General features: G+C 45.0%; 1 protein-coding gene across 3 annotated transcripts in view; it reads left to right on the top strand.

Moving 5' to 3' along the window:
* The window catches only part of OXSR1 (oxidative stress responsive kinase 1), a 118,719-nt gene that overhangs the window by 6,392 nt on the left and 88,981 nt on the right, over positions 1 to 23,346 (top strand). The window contains exons 2-3 of one of the 3 annotated variants that reach the window (XM_084619536.1): positions 750 to 864; positions 2,740 to 2,942. The exons of 1 other annotated variant lie outside the window; for it this stretch is intronic. The gene's annotated coding sequence lies outside the window, so the exon portion shown is untranslated. The remainder of the gene's footprint in view (positions 1 to 749; positions 865 to 2,739; positions 2,943 to 23,346) is intronic. One more of the 3 variants, XM_084619535.1, reaches the window with a different exon arrangement.

Genomic DNA, 23,346 nt, shown 5'->3' with positions numbered 1-23,346 from the left:
CAGTGTCCCTGCCGTATCCAAATCATCCACTCATCTGAACAGTGGGGATTTCTAGATACTTAGAACCTTGTTACCATCGCTTAGTAACAGCCAACCATTTGTCCTTGAATCTTTCCTCCTACCTGATCATCTTGGAATGAAGGAAAAGGGGTGTTCTACAAATGCAATCCAGCTTCTATTGACAGCCCCTGCTACCTCCAGTTGGCACAGGAGGCAGATAAAAGGGAGGAAGGAGGCTGAGGGTATTTAAAAATAATAAAATCAAGCAGCAGTAGTACCTCTCTTCTGAAGAGGAGGGCTGAAAGAGAACCTCATAGAATCAGATTGGCTGCCTTTCCAGCTGACTTGAGGAGAGGGCAAAGGACTCTGCTTCTGCTTCCTTCACCTATTTTGGGGTGAGAGACACACAGGGAAGCCGTAAATAGAAGTAGACCACTGTGGTTTGTTCCTGGATGGCAGTTAGTTCCAGTGGAGCTAGTTTCTTGGAAAGATTAATATTTCACACTTTAGTTTGTCAATAAGCCATTTTATAAGTATAGTAACACACTCTGGGTTAGGCATTTCTTGGCTAGTAGTCAAATATCTTGGGTGTCCTTGGCTTCTCTGCATACCCGAGGGGTGCATTTATTGGCTGACAAATGCACACTCTGGAATGTTATTGCTTATGTGACTGACTGCATCTCAGAGAGAGAATCGATTCTCCCCAGAATGTTCAGCTTTTAAAGTTCATCGTGACTATTTTATTCCAGAGGCTGGAGCTGTTGATGAGAACAGGAGCTGGTCCATTAAGGCTCTAGATGTTGACTTGAGTTCTTCTGAAATTTAAATATCTGAGCCTTTAAAGCTGCAAACAACTACAGCTAGGTATTTTAATTACAAATGAGTATTGAAACTGTAATCTGTTAAAACTTGATCTTTTGTGAAGTGTTTTCCCTGGTCAAACTATTTCACTTGCAGTTTGGCCACTAGGGTGACTAACGCTAAATGTAGTTTTAGACTTTTTACCTGCAAGCTTAGAAGACACAAAGTTGTGAGCAAGTGAGTATAGAAAATAACCATGGAATAATTGCCAGTAGAAAAGACTGCCATATTAGGCAAATGGGAATTGCTGTACTAGGTCATCCTAGTGATCTGCCCAGTCCGTTTTCCTGACTCCTGTCATAGCTGAGCAACTGAGGCTCAAAGACGAAGATTCCAACTTTCAAAGTTGCTGTAGCTCCCTTTGACTTTAGTTGGAGCCGTCCATGCTCAGCACTTCAGAAAATCAAGCCTTATGTGACTTGCCCAGGGTCACACAGGAAATGTGTGACAGAGTCAGGCCTAAAACCCAGATTCCTGACTACTGATCCAGTGCCTTAACCACAGGACAACCATTCGGTTGAATTGTACTTGAAGAAGACTGTCGGTGCCTGAAAGGACTACTTAGAAGGTGACATTTAGTCATAACTATGTTAGTGAAGAGAACATGTCTTTAAAAATGTAATCTGAGTGAATGAAGTTGGATATTACGTCAGTAAGTGGTATGAGTATACTTGAATGGAAAATGTCAGCTTGGAAGGATGAAATTTGTATCCATAAATGTCAGTAAACATTGATTTCACCATACACCTACAAATGGCTGGAAAAAATATTTCCATTGAGAATTGAAATTTACAGATGGGCAAAGAAAGAAAAATGCTGGTTGGGAACTTATTAGAGTCAAAATCCATCGTTCGACTTTTGAATTAAGCTTGTTAGAAAAGGACGAGTAAATGAATAGTAAAAATCAGTAAGACTTGTTGATTTAAGCATATTTACTTTGTATATTTTGACATGTAAGGGGGACAGTTTGTTTTAACAGTTTATAAAACGTTAACATTTTGGATCTGTGTCCTGTCATTAAACAATTGTCTGACTCCCAGTAATTTCTTGCTACTGTAAACATTTAAACAAAAATCTTAAAAAAAAAAAAAGCTTTAAAATATACATCAATGTTATGAGTTGAAATTATATAATCCTGCCAATTCTATAGATATGTACATCTAAAGTGGCAGATATAAGCCTTATTATTTTGAGAAATGCTGTGTTCCATAGTACTTAAACACCAGGGGGCAGAGCTAAGGCTTCATATGCCACCATAAAGGGATACTGCCTAAGATCTAGACAGTTGAAACAGTTTTTGTCCTATACCTGCCCTGAAATGCTCTGTCAACTTCTGTGGTTTTAAAATGACAGTTTTTGCTATCTTTTACACATCTTTCTCTCCCCCGTTGCTATATGCCAGACCCACATGATCTGTATATGTCCACCTGCGGCTGGCCTATGCCAGCTGGCTTGGGTTAACAGGCTGTTTAACTGCAGTGTAGCTGTACAGGGACAGGTTCCAGCTCTGCGAACCTCCCACATCACAGGGTCCTAGAGTCCAGGCTCCAGCCTAAGTCTGAACATCTACACCACAGTTAAACAGCCCCTTAGCCCGAGTCAGCTGGCATGGGCGAGCTGTGGGGGTCTAATGGCAGTGTAGACGTACCCTCTGAGTAAGCAGATTAGACTCACAGGGTTGTCAAGTGCACAAAGTGAACAAATTAGAAAATGGAAATCTTTCATTTCTCGGTCACAGTAGTCTTATCAGGTGTTACATCTAACATAGAATACTTCTAAAAGTAACTTTAAGACAGTTATGACTTTTTTTGAAGTCCTTTAACTTTGTCACTTCCTGACTTTTGAGTGTTTAACGTGGCTTTTATTGTAATCTCCTAGGGAGATTAAAAGAAATTCTGTGATATGGAACTGTTTGGCTACACAACATGACAACATCAAATGCTGCATCCCACACACCTTACAAGGTTTTCTTAGAGGGAGCTCTTCTACTCTGCACTCTGGGAAGTCTGCAGGAGACAGCTCTCTCCAGCAAGCCTTAAAAGCTGCACAGATCATTTCTTTCAAGATGCACAGTGAATGAGGTAAGAGCTCTGGATTCACTCTGTGCATTTACTTTTTTGCTACACTGTTAAGTTAGTCCCAGTCTCCTGCTCAGTGTAGCTGACTTTCACTACAAACACTGCTTAAAGGAAGTCATACCAATTGTATTGTGTATGCATGAAGTGCAACTTTCAAAGGCTCATAACTCGGTCAAATTAAAATGAGTTTTCATTGGAATACATAAAGGCTCTTCTCATCAAGGGCCTAATTTCTGGCCAAACTTCAGCTTTCTACCCCAGCCATCTTCACTCTCTTCCTACTCAAAGGACTAAACTGGTTTTACTGAAACCTCCCAAAAGAAACTCCTGTTTGATCAGAGAGCAAGCCTGTGTCAGCCCAATAAGTGAAAACTTCAGAAAGTTATGAGCAAATGAAAGAGGTGAGATTGATGACAAACTGAAATACAAACTAGCAGTATCTCCTGCTGTGATAAACCCAAGCTGCTTATTGCTTATAGTTCTGCTGTCCTCAGTCATAAATAACTTTAGTCAAACAAGTTTTTTTATTCCTTCTAGTGCCTCATTATCAATATATCTATGTAGGAGGGAAATCACTTCACTTTTTCATCCATCCACAGAATTGTTAACTAGATTCAGATTGCAGGATCAAATTCTGTTCTGTTATCCCCAACTGAGCATTTGGGGTTGCACAACATAACTGAGTCCAGAACTTGGCATGTGTGTGGTATCTCCTTCTAGAGGTGATGTGTGAGAGGAAAGAATTTTAATTGCCTCTCAGAGCAAAGGGTGAGTTCCTAAGTTTGGCCAGTGGGGGGGAAGACGGTGTCGTCTTAACCGCATATGTGTCACTGGGAAATGGCTGGAACACAAATGGAAAGACATTTCTGGTGAGCTTGACACAGGTCATTAGATCCTGGGGGTATTCTGCAGCAGTTTTAGATAATTGAAAACCGTGCATATTTTTTTAGTTTAAACACAACAATGAAAAATGCAAGTAGTATAGTAGTGTTGTGTTCTTCATATTCAAGCCACTTTGTGCTCTTGCCATGCTGTCAGTTTTCAATATGCCGTACATTCTTGTACTGAAGATGCTGGACAGTTGAGTAGAAGCTCTTATGAAGAAATCTGGAAGTTTTGACAGTAGGGAATTCTGGTTTCTGGGAGCTGAGAACCAATTTAGGATTGTGGAGTGGTAAGCACATCAGATGGGTGTTTCTACTAAAATCATCAGCAGTGAAATAGCTATGTTGATATTGTCATCTCTAGGTTTCATCGTTAACCTCATTGAGATGATTGGTGCAATTCAGATATCAGAGTTATTATTTCAGGATGTTTGCAGACTCATGCAGACAGGACAGCATTGGTTAAATCCAAGATTAAGGTTTTCTTCACAACAATGAGGGCTAGAAACAATTCTTTAGCTTAAAAAAGAGCCTAGATTCGTGAAAGCAATTCTGTAACAGCCAATTCAACCTCTATGGAATCATGGACTCCATGGGGCACTGAGCTTTCTGATGCTGTTCATAGTTGCTTTTCAGAACTGAAGTAAAGGGAAACATCCTTTACAATAGAACCACAGCTTTACGAACACCTGGGGAATGGAATTGTTCATAACTCTGAACAAAACATCAAGGTTGTTCTTTCAAAAGTTTAGAGCTCAATGTTGACTTAATACAGCTTTGAAACTTTACTATGCAGAACAAAAATGCTGCTTTCCCTTCATTTTTTTTTTTGGGGTAGTAGTTTACATTTAACAGAGTACTGTACTGTATCTGGGTTTTTTTGGTCTGATTGTGTACTTCCGGTTCCAAATGAGGTGTGGTTGACTGGTCAGTTCATAACTCTGGTGTTTGTAACTCTGAGGTTCTGCTGTGTTTGGAAAGGCCTAAGTTAAATTAAGAGGGCTGATTAGTGAATACATGGTACATCTTTTCTAAAGTGCATGTGAGAGTTACATGCGTACATTGTGTTAGTCCAGTGGTCACCAACCTGTCGATCGTGATCGACTGGTCGATCCTGGGGATTCTCCCAGTCGATTGTGATCTCTGGCTGCGGTGGCACAACGGGGCTGCTGCCGTGGCCCCACGCCACTCTTGGAAGTGGCCAGAATGCCCCTGGGGAAGGGGTCTCCATGTGGTGCTCTTGCCTGCAAGCACTGCCCCTGCAGCTCCCATTGACTGGGAACGGGGAACTGTGGCCAATGGGAGTTTTGGGGGCGGTGCCTGCAGAGAGGGGCAGTGCACAGAGTCATGTGCCCCCACCCCTCCAGGGGCACGTTGGCCCCTTTGGGAAGCGGTGTGGGGCCACGGCAGGCGGGGAACCTGCTTTACCTCGATTGGAGGCACAGCAAGGCGAAGTGCCACCTGGTGGGAGGCCACACCCCAACCCTGAGCCCCCTCCCGGAGCCTGTACACCAAACCCCTTCCTGCACCCTGAGCCCCTGTCCCATTCCTGAGCCCCCTCATAGAGCCAGCACCCTGTACCCCCTCCTGCATCCCAACACCCTCCCAGAGCTTGCACTCCTAACCCCCTCCTATACCCCAAACTCCTGACCCAGGCTCAGCCCAGAGCCCGTACCCCCTCCCAAACCCCTGCCCCAGCCCAGTGAAAGTGAGTAAGGGTGGTGCTAATGGGGGGGAATGGAGTGGGTGGGGCCTTGGGGAAGGGGTAGAATAGATCCTGTGTTGCTCTTAAATTCAAAAAGTGATCTTGGGTTTGTAAAGGTTGCAGACCACTGTGTTAGTTAGATTTCTCTGTGTGTTGTATGTCCCCGATGGATGAACTCCTATTCACCCTCTTATTGCTTGTTCAGATACTTCTGATAGACGTGTAAAGGTAAACTGCTGTAGGAGGGAGTAAATATGCCCTTTACTGCCTCTTTATGATGTATAGAGATGCTGTTGTTTCTTCAACTTTTCTTCTGCTGCTTGTTCTACATTAGTGATGCTGGTCCTGGCAACCTCTTTGCTGGAGGGTTGGTTGATATTTGGAGCATCTGAATGGTGATATTGCAGCTCTTTTTCTTTAAACCCAACTGAATATACTCTCCTCTTGTTTGGGGGATGGGAGAGCTGCAGACTGACATTTCAGCACTGACCTTTTTATCTTTCAGATTCTCCAAACATTTCCAAATAGCTCTATTAAAAAGATGGCAATTGGAACTTGATTTAAAATTGAGTAGTAGAGGATGCAAACTCTTGTCTAGTAAATACCTTGACATTAACCTCCCACAAACAGCATTTCAACAGAAGAATTCTCGTTAGATTGGTTTCGGAGTAACAGCCGTGTTCGTCTGTATTCGCAAAAAGAAAAGGAGGACTTGTGGCACCTTAGAGATTAACCAATTTATTTGAGCATAAGCTTTCGTGAGCTACAGCTCACTTCATCAGATGCATGTAGCTGTAGCTCACGAAAGCTTATGCTCAAATAAATTGGTTAATCTCTAAGGTGCCACAAGTCCTCCTTTTCTCATTAGATTGACATTTCTCCATGTCAGGGACCCAAACCTTGATTTTAACAGCTGTGAGGGCATGATGGACAAGTATCTTGAACATAAAATTATTCATTCTGCATATAGGATCCAGGATTCAGAGTAACTCTTCTTACTCATGCTTTGGTAATACTGTTTCTAGCAATTCAACTAATCTTGTGCACTGAACCCGCTAATAGAGACAGAAAAGATCCTATTACATCCAGCCTATGCCTTGCAATGACAAGATAGCAGCCTCCAATAGGGCAGGGGTTCTCAAGCTTTTTCTCTCTAAGGTCCCTTTCAACATGCTATAAAAACTCCAGGGCCCGGGGGGGGGGCAGACTCTGGGCAGGGGCCTTGGGCAGAGGTGTAGTTTGACTTCTGTTTGCGGGTGGGGGTGGGGGGGTGCAGCGGGGCTCAAGCCAGCTCTGCATGGCAGGGTCTGTGGAGGGAGCGCCACCTCCACCCCCTGACTCCTCAGCAGGCCACCCAGCCTGTCTGGGTTGGGGTGGGGGTTTGGGAGGGCGTGCAGCCAAAAATTGTAACTCAAAGGTGGGGGGCTTAGCTTAAAAATTTGAAAAGAGCTTAGGGTGCAGGGGGTGGGGTAGCTAGGGGCTGTGTGCTGGTAGGACTCCCCTGCGGTCAATGTTCCTGGAGGGATCTGCCAGCCAAGGAGCTGGGTCTCCCCACCCGGGTGGCTATTACCTGCTGCCTCTGCAGGAGCAAAGGGGGCTTGGAGCTGAGGAGCAGCTTCAACCTGGGGCACCAGCAGGAGAGGCGGGAACGCTGCGGCTGCCTGCTCCATGGCACAAACCAGAGCATCAGCTTCCCTGCACAGCCTGGTAACGGCAAAAACAGCAGCCGGCACGTTTTCCCACAAATAGCAGTTACCTGTACTGAGCCTGCTCAGTTTGGGTGAGCATGCTCAGTACAACCTAGATAGGAAATTCTTCTGCCAGCAAGCTGTTTGTGCCACTACACGGGCTCTGGCCTCCTGCCTCCGACCTGTCCTAGGGGCAGGGGAGAGGTGCGGAGCTGTGCTGCTCCTGGGATTGCCATGCTCTTGCACTGCAGTTTGGGTGTGGCAGTGCCCTCCATGTTCCCAACTTTGCCTGTGGGCTCAGGGCTTCTACCCCATAGGGAGCACCAGGGCTGGGGGATTCAGTCCGGCGCCTCCTGGCTTCAGCCCCATGGGGGGCGCTGGCAGGGATCGGGTCTTCAGCCCTGTGGGGAGCGCCGTAGCCTCCTTGAAAGGGCTTGCAAACTCCTGGGGGCTGCGGACCCCTGGTTGAGAACCTCTGCAATAGTGGACATATCAGATGGTTAAGCAGCTATATGTAAAAACTAAAATAACCACTGCTTTTACTGTCAAACATCTGCATTGTATACTGACAGCTTGTTTTGTTCGGTGGAACTCCAGCCAAATAAAATCCCTTACAGTTGATATATACTGTTCCAGACAAAATTCAGAGATAGAGGTTGAGAGGGGAGGAGTGAGAATACTTGCTTGGCTAATGTATCAGGGCTGTGTTTTTAAGCCGTGGTAATAGGAACACAATAAGCATGACATTTATGTTCATAGAAGATTAGGGTTGGAAGAGACCTCAGGAGGTCATCCAGTCTAACCCTCTGCATAATACGTTACAGCAGATACCATCAAGACAGCTGAAGTGAATGTATTGCTGGCTTCGGAAATAAGATGTCTCGGCCTGCCTTTACCTTCCATCCTGCAGACTTAATGCTGCATAACTTTTGTGTCCTTTAAATTAGCCAAGGAGGCTGGCAAGTAATGAAATACATATAGTTGGTTCAAACCGCAAATCTAATGTGGATATGTTACTATCATCTTAAGTAAATGTGGCAGATTGCAAAGGAGTTGTGTACCTGGCCCTCAGTGCTTACCATGGTTGCCAGTGTGGGGAATACCTTTCCCAGAGACAATTCTCCAGATAACCCTGGCATCTTGGGGGTACTGGACAGTCTTGTGCACCCTGTGATGAATCCTGAGTTATTCTAAGCACCTCTGAAGGCTTGCTTATCCAAACCCGTGGAGGCCCTGAGTTCACCATCCCCTACAAAATCCTGTACCTGCTTGATATAGAGTGTTTCAATCAGTCTCTCTTGGAATGGAGAAGGGTCTGAGGCTTCTTCCTTATTTTATTATTTGTATTACCACAGTTCCTAGGAGCCCCAGTGTGCTAGGCTGGACAAACAGAGACTGTCTCTGCCCTAAAGAACTTGCAATTTAAGGGTATGTCTACCTGCCAAAAACGGTATTCTTATTTGGGTTAGCTAACTCAGGTTAAAATAGCAACCTTAAGATGCCCTCCGAGTTTTTACCCAAACTGCAGCCGTAAGTTCAGTTGCAGTGTCTTCACTGCTTTTAACCTGAGTTAAGAACACACTTTTTTGGCAGCATAGACGTTCCCTTTCTATAAGACAAGAGACAACAGATGGATGCAGACAGATGGGGGATTACAAGGAAACAACTCCAGCATTGGTCAGCATCATATTCCTTCCACAAACATCTTTAGATGGAGCACCTCTTCAATTTTCTCCTCATTGTAGTACTGGGGGAGATAGTCGGTGGCTGAAACTTCCACGGCTAACCAGCAGAATGCGGATGGATGGGGAGATGTCCGCTCTACTCTGCACAACACTCTCTAAGTGGCAGGAAACCAACTTAAAAAAATCAGACTGCTCAGCTTACTGTGATATTAGCTGGGACGTTATATCTATCTATATCTATATATTTAAATAATACGGGTGCGGTGGTCAGGTATGGTTAACTGTTGAGAGAGTGGCTTCATGGAAAACTAGTTGGAAAGCCAAGTCCCTCAATGGCAATGTATCTGCTAACTCGTCTAAATTGATTTATGAGAGTGGCTACCACCTATTCCACTTTAATTATCTTCTAGTATAGGTTTCAGAGTAACAGCCGCGTTAGTCTGTATTCGCAAAAAGAAAAGGAGTACTTGTGGCACCTTAGAGACTAACCAATTTATTTGAGCATAAGCTTTCGTGAGCTACAGCTCACTTCATCGGATGCATACTGTGGAAACTGCAGAAGACATTATATACACAGAGACCATGAAACAATACCTCTTCCCACCCCACTCTCTTGCTGGTAATAGCTTATCTAAAGTGATCACTCTCCTTACAATGTGTATGAAAATCAAGGTGGGCCATTTCCAGCACAAATCCAGGGTTTCTCACCCTCCCACCCCCATACACGCACAAACTCACTCTCCTGCTGGTAATAGCTTATCCAAAGTGATCACTCTCCCTACAATGTGCAGTTTCCACAGTATGCATCCGAAGAAGTGAGCTGTAGCTCACGAAAGCTTATGCTCAAATAAATTGGTTAGTCTCTAAGGTGCCACAAGTACTCCTTTTCTTCTAGTATAGGGCAGCTCCTGCAGCTCCATAGTGTTGGTGGCAGATTACCCACAGCCCCCTTTGCCCCCAAACCATCTGATTCCACTAGGAAAAGGTTGAGAACCACTGCTGTAGACCCAGCCCACTCGGATGTTGAGGATGGATGGAAGAGAAGGAATGGGGTAACAGATGACATTTTCCTGGAGCAATGCTCAAGTGATATTAAGAGGTGTGGGCAAAGATATTAAGAGGTGTGTATGTAGGGGTGGTCAGCAATGGGGAATAAGATTCCTCTTGCTCCCTGTAAAGCCCTGACCTGTCTGGTGAAGTGAATTGACCACTTCAGCTTCCCAATAATTCATCAATAAACAGTCCCTTCTAATTATAGCACACAGTACAACGGGAGGGGAGAAGTGTACCAAAACTGAGCTATAGCAGCCTATTGGTGGCTGATGCCTTTGAGGACAAGATGACCTCTTGCCAAATGACTGTTAAAATGTTGTCTGCTCGCTTACATAAATTGCAGAGCTGGGCAGTAATTCTAATTGTCTGTAAAATACTGCTTGAGCCCGTATTGATGTGGGGGTGTTGGAGAGAAAGTATGGTTAAATGAGTAAAAAGAAAAGGAGGACTTGTGGCACCTTAGAGACTAACCAATTTATTAGAGCATAAGCTTTCGTGAGCTAAGTGAGCTGTAGCTCACGAAAGCTTATGCTCTAATAAATTGGTTAGTCTCTAAGGTGCCACAAGTCCTCCTTTTCTTTTTGCGAATACAGACTAACACGGCTGCTACTCTGAAACCGGTTAAATGAGTGTTAACAACATCCAACTATTTTTAGCTGTCCTCTTGGTACTTTCCTCTGTGTGTGCTGAACATCAGGAATCTTGAATTAAAACATTGTCTTGGACAGAAACACCCATGCTCTGAACTCGGTGCTTGTTTTTTGAATGGCACTGTAAACAGCAAAAGCTCTCATCAAAATTGTGGATTATTCACTGCCAGCAACTTTATATGCAGTTCAAATATTTCACACATAGCCCATCTGTTATAGTTGTTTGTTAATTCTGCATAGCTTGGTTCTGTGTATTTCTTTTCTGAACACACTGGATCAGTACTGAGACAGTAGTTGTCTGCTGGTGTGACCAAATGCACGCCTTCATTCACACTATACAGACTATTATGTTTTGTACAAAGACCTTACAAGACGTAATGATATCATTTGAAAACTAATAACTCACTGGTCAATAATATGGTGAAATGTATAGCAACATTATACGTGAAGTTAGTTATTAACATATGATTAAATTGTGACTGAAATGTGTTTACCAGACAAGTCTCAGAAGGGGGTAAATCTATTTCTCAAAGATAAAGGACAGGCTGACGCTTCCAGCAGAGGCCATCAGAGTTGATCGTGGCCATTTTTTGGCAACAAAGGGGGCAGGAACAGATCGATCTGTATTGTAAGAAACAGCAACCTGGAACCTCTTTAACCAGAAGACTCCATGTCTCCATCTTCACAGTAGGAAGGAAGTTTTTCGGGGGGGGGGGGTAACCCTCAGGAACATGCATTTCAAAGGGTGATTGGACTATTAAAAGTGAGATTTCAGAGTAACAGCCGTGTTAGTCTGTACTCGCAAAAAGAAAAGGAGTACTTGTGGCACCTTAGAGACTAACCAATTTATTTGAACATAAGCTTTCGTGAGCTACAGCTCACTTCATTGGATGCATACTGTGGAAACTGCAGAAGACATTTCCACAGTATGCATCCGATGAAGTGAGCTGTAGCTCACGAAAGCTTATGCTCAGATAAATTGGTTAGTCTCTAAGGTGCCACAAGTACTCCTTTTCTTTTTTTTTAAAAGTGAGGGACACACACACACACCAGCCATAAGACGTTGGGAGGCGTTCTGAACTGAGAATTTGGTCAGTCCTTTTGCTGAGAACATGTATTAAGGATTTTACTTTGAGCCAAGTCTAGCTTGTTAAGTTTTAGCTACTATGTTTTTCTTTTTCTGTTGTAATAATTTCTGACTTTAATACTTGTATGCACTTAAAATCTGTCTTAGTAGTTAAATAAATTAGTTTTATTTTTTAATGAAAATGAATCCATTGTTGTGTTTAAACTTAGCTGTTCAGTAACTCCATTTAAAGTGGCAAACTGTTGCATATTGACCCCTTACAGGGGCAACAGACCACTAATAATTGTCTAGTAGAGGGCTGGACAGTGCAGAATACATGTTTTTGGGGAAAATATGGGACTGGGGGTGTCTTAGGGTCACTCTGTAGGTAATAATTCCAAGGCTGTTGGAAGCCAGAGTGTGCTTGGTGTGTCTCTGACGGGCTGCTGGAGTCAGTTGCTGGACCAGGGCTGTAGCTGTACACACACTCAAGGTGTGACCTGCAGGCTGAGAGTTACAACAGCAGAGCATTGCAAGACACCCACAGTTGCAGGGCAGGTGGTGACACAGCCCCTCACTGATCTGGATTGCACCCTGGAATGTGATAGTTGGCCACTACAATGGGTGAGGGATAAAACAAATGAGAAATTATTCAAGCTTTGGGAATATGAGATTAGAAATTTGTAATTGAATCCTGACACTTTAAGTATTTTCTCTTAGGAACAGTGACTGAAACAAATAAAATGGCCCTACAATTTACAGAGAATTATAAACAGTCCTGGTATACTCAGGGATTGAATTTACCAGACACTACACTACAAAGTTACATGGACATAAATTGCCTTATGTTGAGCTATATGTGCATGCATCTACAGTCTCTTGTCTCCGGCAGATGAAAGTTCCTTGTTACAGCAATGCGGTAAAACCACATACCTAAATAGTGTAAAGCCGTGGTTGACCTACTGAGATGACAGTGAGAGTGTAGACCTTGGATGACCTGTGGTGACCCTAACAGTCCTCCAACAGCTGTCCCACAATGCCCCATTTCCTGCAACATTGACTGCGCTGGTCACAATTTTAAACTCCAGTGCCCGGTGATGGAGACCAGAAGCTGCCAGCCCAATTAAAGTTCCCCATATGTTTTTTTTGGAATGCCTTTTCCTGGTTGTCTACCTTGGCAAGCACACCTAGCAGCTCACCTTTGCTGTGTGCAACTGCCCAACCGACCATGCTGGCTCCGCGTACGCAGACGGGTACTAGACAAGCTCCTGCCTGGAGCACATAGGAAGTATTGGATCTCTTGGGCCAGTGAGGAGGAGAGACTGCAAGCACAGCTACAGACCAGCTGTAGATCTCCATTTTTCTACAAGCAGATTGCACAGGGGATGCAGAGATCAGCAGCAGTGCTGAGTGAAAGTGACACAACTTCATCAGGGATACCACAAGGCCAGGAAACACAACAATAGATTTGGTGCTGTGCTACCACTGTTACTTCTACAAGAGCTGCATACCATACTTGGCGGACACCCTATCAGCACTCCACAGACCTCTGCGGATACCTCAGAGGAGACAAACTCCTGCTGTGAACAGCCTGGGAGGGGAGAAATGTAGGGGTGTGCACATTGGGGGACTCAAGTCAAGCTGCAAGCCAGGGCTTGTTTGAGACTCTGCCACAGTCTATCCAGTCCTGCCAGCTGAACATGGATGAGCCTGATGAAGGGGAAGAGAATGTGAGTAAGTGTGTGCCTATTTTTCCTTACGATCTTAACGTTTAAAGAGGGCTTCTAGGCCATCCCTAAGTTAATAAGACACATTTCATCGTTTTACTCATATGAGAAATGGTAGAGATGCAATAAATGGAGTTGGTATTTGCTTCTCATTCCCCTTGTAGAGTTAGGCATGCAGGGCATGCGGAGTGGTTTATGCACATATGGATATTCCATTTGTGCTCTTGAGATCTCCATGGTCCTCTCCTGAAGGTTTCTAGGGTGGATGCTTTATTTTTCTCTGCTGTAGGATACTTTCACACGCCACTCTGATGGCTTTGGCAGGCTCATTGCAGTCAGCAGTATACAGGCCCGGGTGGCTTTGACACCAGTAGCAGCTGTTCTGTGCCTTTGTGATCTTCATGTATGAGATGTCAGCTAAAATCACCACTAGCTGTGGAAAATAGTGTCATTGCCATATGCTCAGACCCATGGGAAGAGTGGCTGAAAATTTTATAGCTTCATGGAACAAAAAGTCCACCCTCCCCCATACTTGTGGTGGGCTATATTCACCACAGCTGGGCATGAAGAGCGGCATTGTGCCAGGTGCTTCAAAGTCAAAATGTCAATAAGCATCTCTTATTAAAAGTGGGAATGAGGGAAGAATTTTGAAACTTATCTTTCCTTTGCCATTGCGACTGTCAATCCAATAAAAAAAAAAGTGTACTTGTGGCACCTTAGAGACTAACCAATTTATTTGAGCATAAGCTTTCGTGGGCTACAGCTCACTTCATCGGATGCCTACTGTGGAAAGTACAGAAGATCTTTTTATACACACAAAGCATGAAAAAATGGGTGTTTACCACTACAAAAGGTTTTATCTCCCCCCACCCCACTCTCCTGCTGGTAATAGCTTATCTAAAGTGATCACTCTCCTTACAATGTGTATGATAATCAAGTTGGGCCATTTCCAGCACAATGCTGGAATGCTGAGCCAATGCTGGGCCAATGCTGGAATGTTGGGCCATTTCCAGCATAATGCTGGAAATGGCCCAACTTGATTATCATACACATTGTAAGGAGAGTGATCACTTTAGATAAGCTATTACCAGCAGGAGAGTGGGATGGGGGGAGAGAACACCCATTTTTTCATGCTTTGTGTGTATAAAAAGATCTTCTGTACTTTCCACAGTATGCATCCGATGAAGTGAGCTGTAGCCCACGAAAGCTTATGCTCAAATAAATTGGTTAGTCTCTAAGGTGCCACAAGTACTCCTTTTCTTTTTGCAAACACAGACTAACACGGCTGTTACTCTGAAACCTGTCAATCCAATGGTACATCTGTTTTTATCAGAAGCTCCTCATGTGGTGGCCTGAAGGGGTACCCCTTGCACACATGCAGGAAGCATGACTTTGGAGAGGAAGAGATAGAAGAGGATGAGGGAGGACATGTTCTGTGAGACCCTCCAGGCCTATGCTGCCCTGGATTGTCGTCAAAAGGCTTGCAGTGTGAATATGGCTAACAGCATGGAGAAAAACAGAGGACAGGAAAAAGGCCCAGGAGTCCAAGCAGGACAAGGAGTGGGAAATGCACCAGGACATAATGGGTCTTCTCAAGTAGCAAACTCAAATGCTGCAGGACCTAAAAGTCTAGAAATCCCAGCCTTTCCATCTTTTGTTTTCCTTGGAGAACTCCATAGTCATTGCTCCCTACATCCCTCTCCCCAACATACTACGTGTTCTCACAGGGTGTATCACTAGAAACGGAGGACAGGCTGGAGGGAATGCAGGCAGGATGGACTTTGCCTTCCATATGGACTTGGACCAAACCTAGACACTTACAACAGGGGTGAGATCAGGCTGGAGGGGATTGTGTTCAGGGGTGCTTTTTCCATAGATCTATAACTCTCTTGCGCTCTTGTAGAATAAAGTGTATCTGTTTAGGAAATTCCTTGCTAATGCTGTTTTTCCTTTTTCTACTGCCATGCTGTCCCTGATTGGGTTAACTAGAAACTAGAGCTCTCCCAATGAGGTCGTCGGGGCCGGGGGCAGAGGAGAAATGTGTCTAAGCACCTGGGGGGTGTGGGAGCACACTGGTTCCAGGGTCTAGATGGCTGGATTGTGGGTCTCGCTGCTAAAAATGGGTGTCAGATGTTGGGGTATGCTTTTGGGGAGTGTGCCTGAGTGACCCAGAGCTAGGAACAGAGATCAGTCACTACCCAGATCCAGGAAGCTTAGCAGCTCATGGAATTTAATGGTAGGATCTCATCATAATAAGATTGATTCCCATTGAGAGAGCTGGAGTGGACCTATGGAAAGGGATTGGACTATTAGCCAGTGTGAGATTTGTGATGGGCAGCCACGGAAATTCCCTTGCCCCAAATAATTTTGTTTCCTGGTTCTAAATGTTCAATAACTTCCCAGCCAGGCAATGTCGCCTCTCCTCAGCCTTCCTTCCTCCATATCTGTAGTTTGCAGTTTCATTTGCTGAATATATTGATACGTAAATCTTGATCCACTGCTTTAAGATTCTTGTCTTTCCCCTCTCCCATCTCTCCCCCATCCCCAAGGAATTTCACAAATAAATCAAATAGCTGCAACTCCTTAAGCACCCTACCACTCCATGCAAGAAAACCACAGCTCCATATATACTAATCTGTGAGAATCCTGGTTCATGTAGGTATAGCATCAATGGACTACATTTGTTTACTCAAACGGACATAATTTTTTTTTATAATTTTATATTTCCACCCCCATTTAGTTATGTTAAAAATGTGTATAACTCTCCCTATGGGGTTTTTCACATGTTGAGTGAGAAAAAGAGCACAGAAAAATCAAAGTTCTATGTTAGGCAAATCAAATTCTTTATTAGTTCAGAACAAATATTGCAGAATGCATAGTGGTTGCCAAAGCAAATGATATTGTAAATTCATAGCTTCAGGAAAACAACCAGTCATATTCATTAATGTGTACGGCAAGCACTACACAGTTCTTAACAACCAAAGCTCGAGGCCCAGAGAAACTCTGGCTGACCATTCAAGTGCTCTTAAAGCCTCCCTCCACCACATAGCTCTGTGCTGGGGTCTTGCAATAGCACTTGTCTGGCTGTTCAAAGTCATGGTTGCAGCTTTTCCCCATTTGTCTCACAGATATTACCATTGGGATATTTTTCTCACTGAGATCCAGTTTAGTGAGTGAACACCACTAGCGTCTCTTCAGTCTATCAAAGGCACATTTGACAGTCATTTTGCACCTGCTGAGTGTGTAGTTGAATCTTTCCTTGGTGCTGTTGTGTCCAGTGTATGGCATTTTGAGCCAGGGGAGCTAAAGGTAGGCTGCCCCTCCGCAAATTGCTATTTGCATTTCAGTATTACCAATGGTAATAGGCTGGTCGAGGAAAGAACATCCCTGCTGCTGAAAATGGGCGTCAGTCATGGGGTCTGCTCCTGGGGAGTGTGCCTGAGTGACCCAGAGCTAGCAACAGTGATCAGGCCAGGGGTCGGCAACCTTTCAGAAGTGGTGTGCTGCGTCTTCATTTATTCACTCTATTTTAAGGTTTCGCATGCCAGTGATACATTTTAACGTTTTTAGAAGGTCTCTTTCTAGAAGTCTTTAATATATAACTAAACTATTGTTGTATGTAAAGTAAATAAGGTTTTTAAAATGTTTAAGAAGCTTCATTTAAAATTTAAATTAAAACGCAGAGCCCCCTGGACTGGTGGCCAGGACCCGGGCAGTGTGAGTGCCACTGAAAATCAGCTTGCATGCGTGCCATAGGTTGCCTACCCCTGCACTATGCAAAACTAGGCAGCTTAGTAGCACATGGGATTCAGCGGTAATATCTCTTCACAATAGACTGATGCCCATTGAGAGGGCTGGAGTGGACCAGTTGAGACCATACATAAAGGGATTGGAGTATTAGCCAGTCTGAGATTTGTAACAGATAGCCATGGAAATTCCCTCCCCCCATAAACTTTGTTTCCTGGTTCTAAATGTTCAGTAACTTCCCAGCCAGGCAAGGTCACCTCTCCTGAGCCTCCCTTCCTCCATATCTGTAGCTTTCAGTATCATTTGCTAAATATATTGCATTGCATTAACCTTGATCCACAGCTTTAAGACTCTTGTCTTCCCCTCTCTCGTCCTTCCCCCACCCCCAAGGAATTTGACATAGCTGCAATTCCTGAAGTGGCTTTGTTGCTATGTTTTCACTCCTCTCTAGAGGAGCCTGGAAACCTGTCTTTGTTCAGCCTCTAAAGTAAGGCATGCTGCTGCCATTACCAAAGAGCTGCTCCACTTGTGGCACATCCTGTTGCAGCTTGGCTTAAGCTGTGCTTGATATGCTGTTGATATTTCATTGTTTCGCTATGATGAACTGCTATAGTGGGAGCTGGAAAGAGGAGAAGCAAGGAATATTGGGGTGGGGGTAGCAGAAGAGCAGGTGATGACTGAGCAGTGAGAGCAGCAGGGAATTATACTCAGAGTCCTCAACTTGGAGGATTCCCTTCCTGCCTGGCCTCAAAGTGATTTGGATTTTCACTGTCTAATTCCAATAAGACCCCTATAGAGATCAGGTCCCTATTGGACTAGGCACTGAACAGACAAACACACTGAGAGATGGTCCCTACCCTGAAGAGCTTACTATCCAGTCAGACATTGGCTGGGACAATAGTTGCATACATGGTTTAGCCTTTGGCTAGTCTGCGTCCAGGGTTTTTTGGTAAAATGGCTTAAAGAGGAAATGCAAATCACAATAGCTTTTTTTTTTTTTTGCCTCTTTATTACATTGGACCTGTAATAATGGACCTGTAATAATGACCTGTGGTGCCAGGGGCAGCCCTCACTGGAAATGCCAGGGTCAGGGTAGGCTGAAAAGGGAGAGCAGATACTCCCAAGACTGGTGAGTAACACTGAAGTTAAACTCCCCAACCAGTCACAAACTGTGCTTCTGATTCCCCACGCTGGTTATCAAGTAGTAAAAAAGAAATCACAGCCCCTTTTATTGCATTCCAGTCTTTGGCTCCCAGTCAGCACCTAGGTCCAGTACAGTGAGAAGTTTATTTTAAAAACTCTGCTCACATATACAAAATGTTCTTCTGACCCTAAAGGGTCAGCCACATAGTGGCTGGATCATTACACAAATTTAATCTATTTCCCCTTGTTAAGTATCCGCACACCTTCTTGTCAACTGTCTGAAATGGGCCATCTTGATCACTACAAATGTTTATTTTTCTCTTGATAATAGCTCATCGTAATTAATTAGCCTCTTAGAGTTGGTATGGCAACTTTCACCTTTTCATGTTCTCTTATGTGTATATATATCTTCTTACTGTATGTTCCATTCTATACATCTGATGAAGTGAGCTGTAGCCCACAAAAGCTTATGCTCAAATAAATTTGTTAGTCTCTAAGGTGCCACAAGTACTCCTGTTCTGTTCTTTTTGCTGATACAGACTAACACGGCTGCTACTCTGAAACCTATTACCAGGTCAGTATAGGTTTGGATCTTACCCAAAATATGAAAATACCACGCTGCGAGCCAATCCTTGACTGTCTAAAACTAAAGGTTTATTATAAAGAAAAAAGAACAAGGAGAGATGTTTTGTTCAACATCTTTATCAATGATCTGGATGATGGGATTAATTGCACCCTCAGCAAATTTGCAGATGACACTAAACTCGGGGAGAGGTAGATACGCTGGAGGGTAGGGATAGGGTCCAGAGTGACCTAGACACTGGAGGATTGGGCCAAAAGAAACCTAATGTGGGTTCAACAAGGACAAGTGCAGGGTCCTGTACTTAGGAAGGAAGAATCCCATGCCTCGCTACAGGATGGGGACCGACTGGCTGAGCAGCAGTTCTGCAGAAAAGGACCTGGGGATTACAATGGACAAGAAGCTGGATATGAGTCAGCAGTGTGCCCTTGTTGCCAAGAAGGCCAACGGCATATTGGACTATATTAGTAGGCGCATTGCCAGCAGATCGAGGGAAGTGATTATTCCCCTCTATTCAGCACCGGTGAGGCCACACCTGGAGTCAAGCGTCCAGTTTTGGTCCCCCCCACTACAGAAGGCATGTGGACAAATTGGAGAGAGTCCAGCACAGGGCAATGAAAATGATTAGGGGGCTGGGACACATGACTTATGAGGAGAGGCTGAGCGAACTGCGGTTATTTAGTCTGCAGAAGAGAAGAGTGAGGGGGGATTTGATAGCAGCCTTCAACTACCTGAAGAGGGGTTCCAAAGAGGATGGAGCTCAGCTGTTCTCAGTGGTGGCAGATGACAGAACAAGAAGCAATGGTCTCAAGTTGCAGTGGGGGAGGTCTAGGTTGGATATTAAGAAACGCTATTTTACAAGGAGGGTGGTGAAGCACTGGAATGGGTTACCTATGGAGGTGGTGGAATCTCCATCCTTAGAGGTTTTTCAGGCCTGGCTTGACAAAAGTCTTGGCTGGGATGATTTAGTTGGTGTTGGTCCTGCTTTGAGAAGGGGATTGGATTAGATGAACTCCTGAGGTCTCTTACCATTTAACATAGAATATTAGGATTGGAAAAGAGTCACATATGTACAAAGACTTCAAAGTCCATATATCCGGTTTCTAGCAGTATTGGTGAGTTTGCTGAGTTGAAAGTCCCTCTGGAACACATCCACAGCTTGGATGGGTCATTCAGTCCTTTGTTCAGAGCTTCTGTTTGTAGGAAAGTTCCTGTAGAGTTAAGAAGCAGGATTGAAGACAAAATGGAGAAGATGCAGCTGGCTTTTTATAGTCTTTTGCCATGCGGCCTGTGCTTCCTTTGTTTTAAACAGAAGTTGCCCAGCACATGGCTTGAAAGCCTTAAAGTTCTGTCCATAGGCATGTCCCTGCATGCTTTGCTGAGTCATAAGATGTATCTGCCTTCTCTCAATGGGTCAGTTGTATAGGCAATGGTCATTAATGAGCCATCAAGCAGGCTAGGCAGTGCTGATGCCAAACTGTCTGGGGGTGTCACCCAGAAGCATAGCACAAGTTTGAAATACAGACAGACATATCTGTAAGTCCTAATACAAAAGTGATTTAAACACATAAATTAGATGATCATATCTAGCAAATTATAACATTTTTGCAGGTACCTTACATGGCCTATCTGGTATAACGCATTGCAATTTTACAATATTAATATTCATAATATCCTCAAGTGTCCCCCAGATTCCGTACAGCATCACATGGGCGTTGACTCTTTTGCTGGAGAATTTGGCTTATAGTTGTGATATGGTCTGAAACATCTGCAATTCTGCCAGCCCCAGTGAAGAGTGTAGTGGGAGCTGTGCAGTAGCCATGGTGGGATGTACAGCACAATGTTGGGGTTTACTCAGGTAGAGTCTGAGGCCTTGTCTACACTGGTAAGTTTCTACGCAGTAAAGCAGCTTTCCGTGTTTTAACTCCCGAGGTGTACACACTGCTAAGCCACTTAATGCGTAGAAACTGTGCAGTTGCAGCACTGTAAAAAAAACCACCTTGATGAGAGGCAAACAGCTTTCTGCGCCATGGCTACAGCACCGCAGTGCCAGTGTAGACACCGTAGTTGATTACAGCGCTGCAGTTGGCCTCTAGGAGGTGTCCCACAATGCCTGTTCTCACCTCTCTAGTCATTGGTTTGAACGCCGCTGCCCTGTCCTCAGGTGACCAACTGTGAGCCCCACCCCTTAAATTCCTTGGGAATTTTGAAAGTTCCCTTCCTGTTTGCTCGGTGATGCATGCAGTGGTCTCAGCGCATCTTTCCAGGTGACCATGACTGTTCCACGCACCAGGCGATTCCCCCACTTGGAGCAATGCCGAGCTGCTGGACCTCATCAGCATTTGGGGAGAGGAGGCTGTCCAGTCCAAGCTTCGCTCCTGCCATAGGAATTATGATACCTACAGACAGATTTCATGATGCATGACGGAAAGGGGCCATGACGGGGAAACACTGCGGTGCCATGTCAAAATGAAGTAGCTGTGGAATGTCTACCACAAGGCGCAGGAGGCAAACCGCTGCTCCGGTGCTGCGCCCACGAGGTGCTGGTTCTACAAAGAGCTGGATGTGATATTCGGTGGCCACCCCACCTCCACTGCGAAGGCCACTGTGGATACTTTGGCGGCTTGCATGCCAGTCGGGAGTGGACTGAGCCGGGAGGAGGAAATTTTAGATGAGAATGTGGAGGGGGACCCAAAGGCAGAGGACAACTTGGAGGCCGGAGGTCAGAGATGCATGCAGCCAGGTGCTCCTCTCTACTCTGGAGGAGGCTAGTCAATCACAGCTGTCAGAGCTTGGTGAAGCGCAAACAGGAGAGGAGGCCCCGAGTAAGTGGCTTTGATTTTGGGAATTGCTGAAGTGAGTTTTTGGGGGCAGGAGGGTTGCAGAAAGCAGGCTTGTGTGTGTATGATGCGGGTACCACCACATGCCTAGTCTGAGCGGTGGAACAGGGTGTTGATTGACTCCCTCACTTCATGGGAATCTGCCTCAGATCTCCACGAAACTCTCATGGAGATACTAGGCAATCCGCTGCCGCAGGTTCTTTTGCAGAGCTGCTTTGTTTCTTGCCCCATTAAGGGGTAACTTTCCCGTGCCATTCTGCCATCACAGTGGGCGACACCGTTGCTGCACACTGGCAAGTTGCATAAGGGCCAGGGTGGAAGCCGCAGTCTTGGAGAAGACCCTCCCTTGATTCCCTGCTCACCCTCAGCAGCAAGGTATCTTCCATAATGAACACAGCCTTCGGAAAATGTGGGGACAGTAATGATTATAAGCCCACCCCCCACCCTCCTCACAGTGCTGGCTCTCCCCAAGAGCCATGTGCCCAGTGTACAGTATGGTCCTGGAACACTGATTTTTCCCTGCCCCTGTGGTTACTCACCATTTTGGGGGTCTTGTGGTTCATGTGTGCTTGCCTGGGATCAACCAGTTAGTGATTGGTATATGAATAGTGACTGTTTTAAATCACTGAATCAGTCGTCTGTATGTTGCAAACAATAGTGGTTCTGTAAAATGTTGCATTTTGGCATCACAGATATGACCTTGGGAGCACTGTTCCCTCTTAGCTGTGCGCTTGTGCATGTGCGCACAGATCCTAAAGCCTGCGTGCACGGCAAAACACTGCGCGCACAAAAATTTGCACAGAAGAAATTTTTTGCGCACACGGCCTGTCAAAAATTAGAGGGAAAGTTGCTTGGGAGCCCAGCCTCCCTCTTTATCGCTGGCTGAATGGCTACACAGAATTAGAAAGCAGCCACGAAGAATTAAAGAGGAATTTCTGTGTGATGTCATGATGCACTGCGGGACGGCAAGAAGAGGGACCAAAAGGAGAATGCGGCGTGCCAGAAGGAAGCCGCAAAGCAGCTCTTAAATGTTATGGAGCGCCAAGCAAACACGCTCCAGGTGCTACTAGCACTGCAAACGAAGCAGCTCCGTGCCCGCTGTCCCCTGCAGCGCCTGTCACAAAACTCTTTCCCATGAGCCCCCCAGCCAACACACTCTTATCAACCTCCTGGCTCCAGTCTGTACCCGCTGCATTCCACTCCTGTCAGAGTCCAGCCCTGCAGACTCCCAATCACCACTGCACTCAACACTCTTCCCTCTGCAGTTTAGCCCTGCTGAAGTACAGTACTCGCTGCACTATACTCCAAAGGAGAAGGCTGGATACGATCCCTGGATATACACAAATTTTTAACCTTCCTGGGACCCCACCTCCTCCTGGGACCCTCCCTTCCCCTATTCCCGCACTGCTGATGTGTTTTTTTTGTTTGTCTCTCTCTCTCCTCTGGTTGGTCTTTTTTTAATAAAAGAATTGTTTTGGTTTGAAAGCGATCTTTATTCCATTAATTGAATGCAAATAGAGCCCTGCAAAGCAACAGACAGTTTTCTAAAACCTTGACAGTGCATTGTCTGCACCAGTCACAATCACCCCCTAGCATTTCAAGCACTACACTCCTGAGCATAGCAACAAATATTAGTGGC

This window comes from Lepidochelys olivacea, assembly GCF_965140295.1.
Source record: "Lepidochelys olivacea isolate rLepOli2 genome assembly, chromosome: 2".
Taxonomy (NCBI): Eukaryota; Metazoa; Chordata; order Testudines; family Cheloniidae; genus Lepidochelys; species Lepidochelys olivacea.
This window is presented reverse-complemented; position numbering and strand designations above follow the sequence as displayed.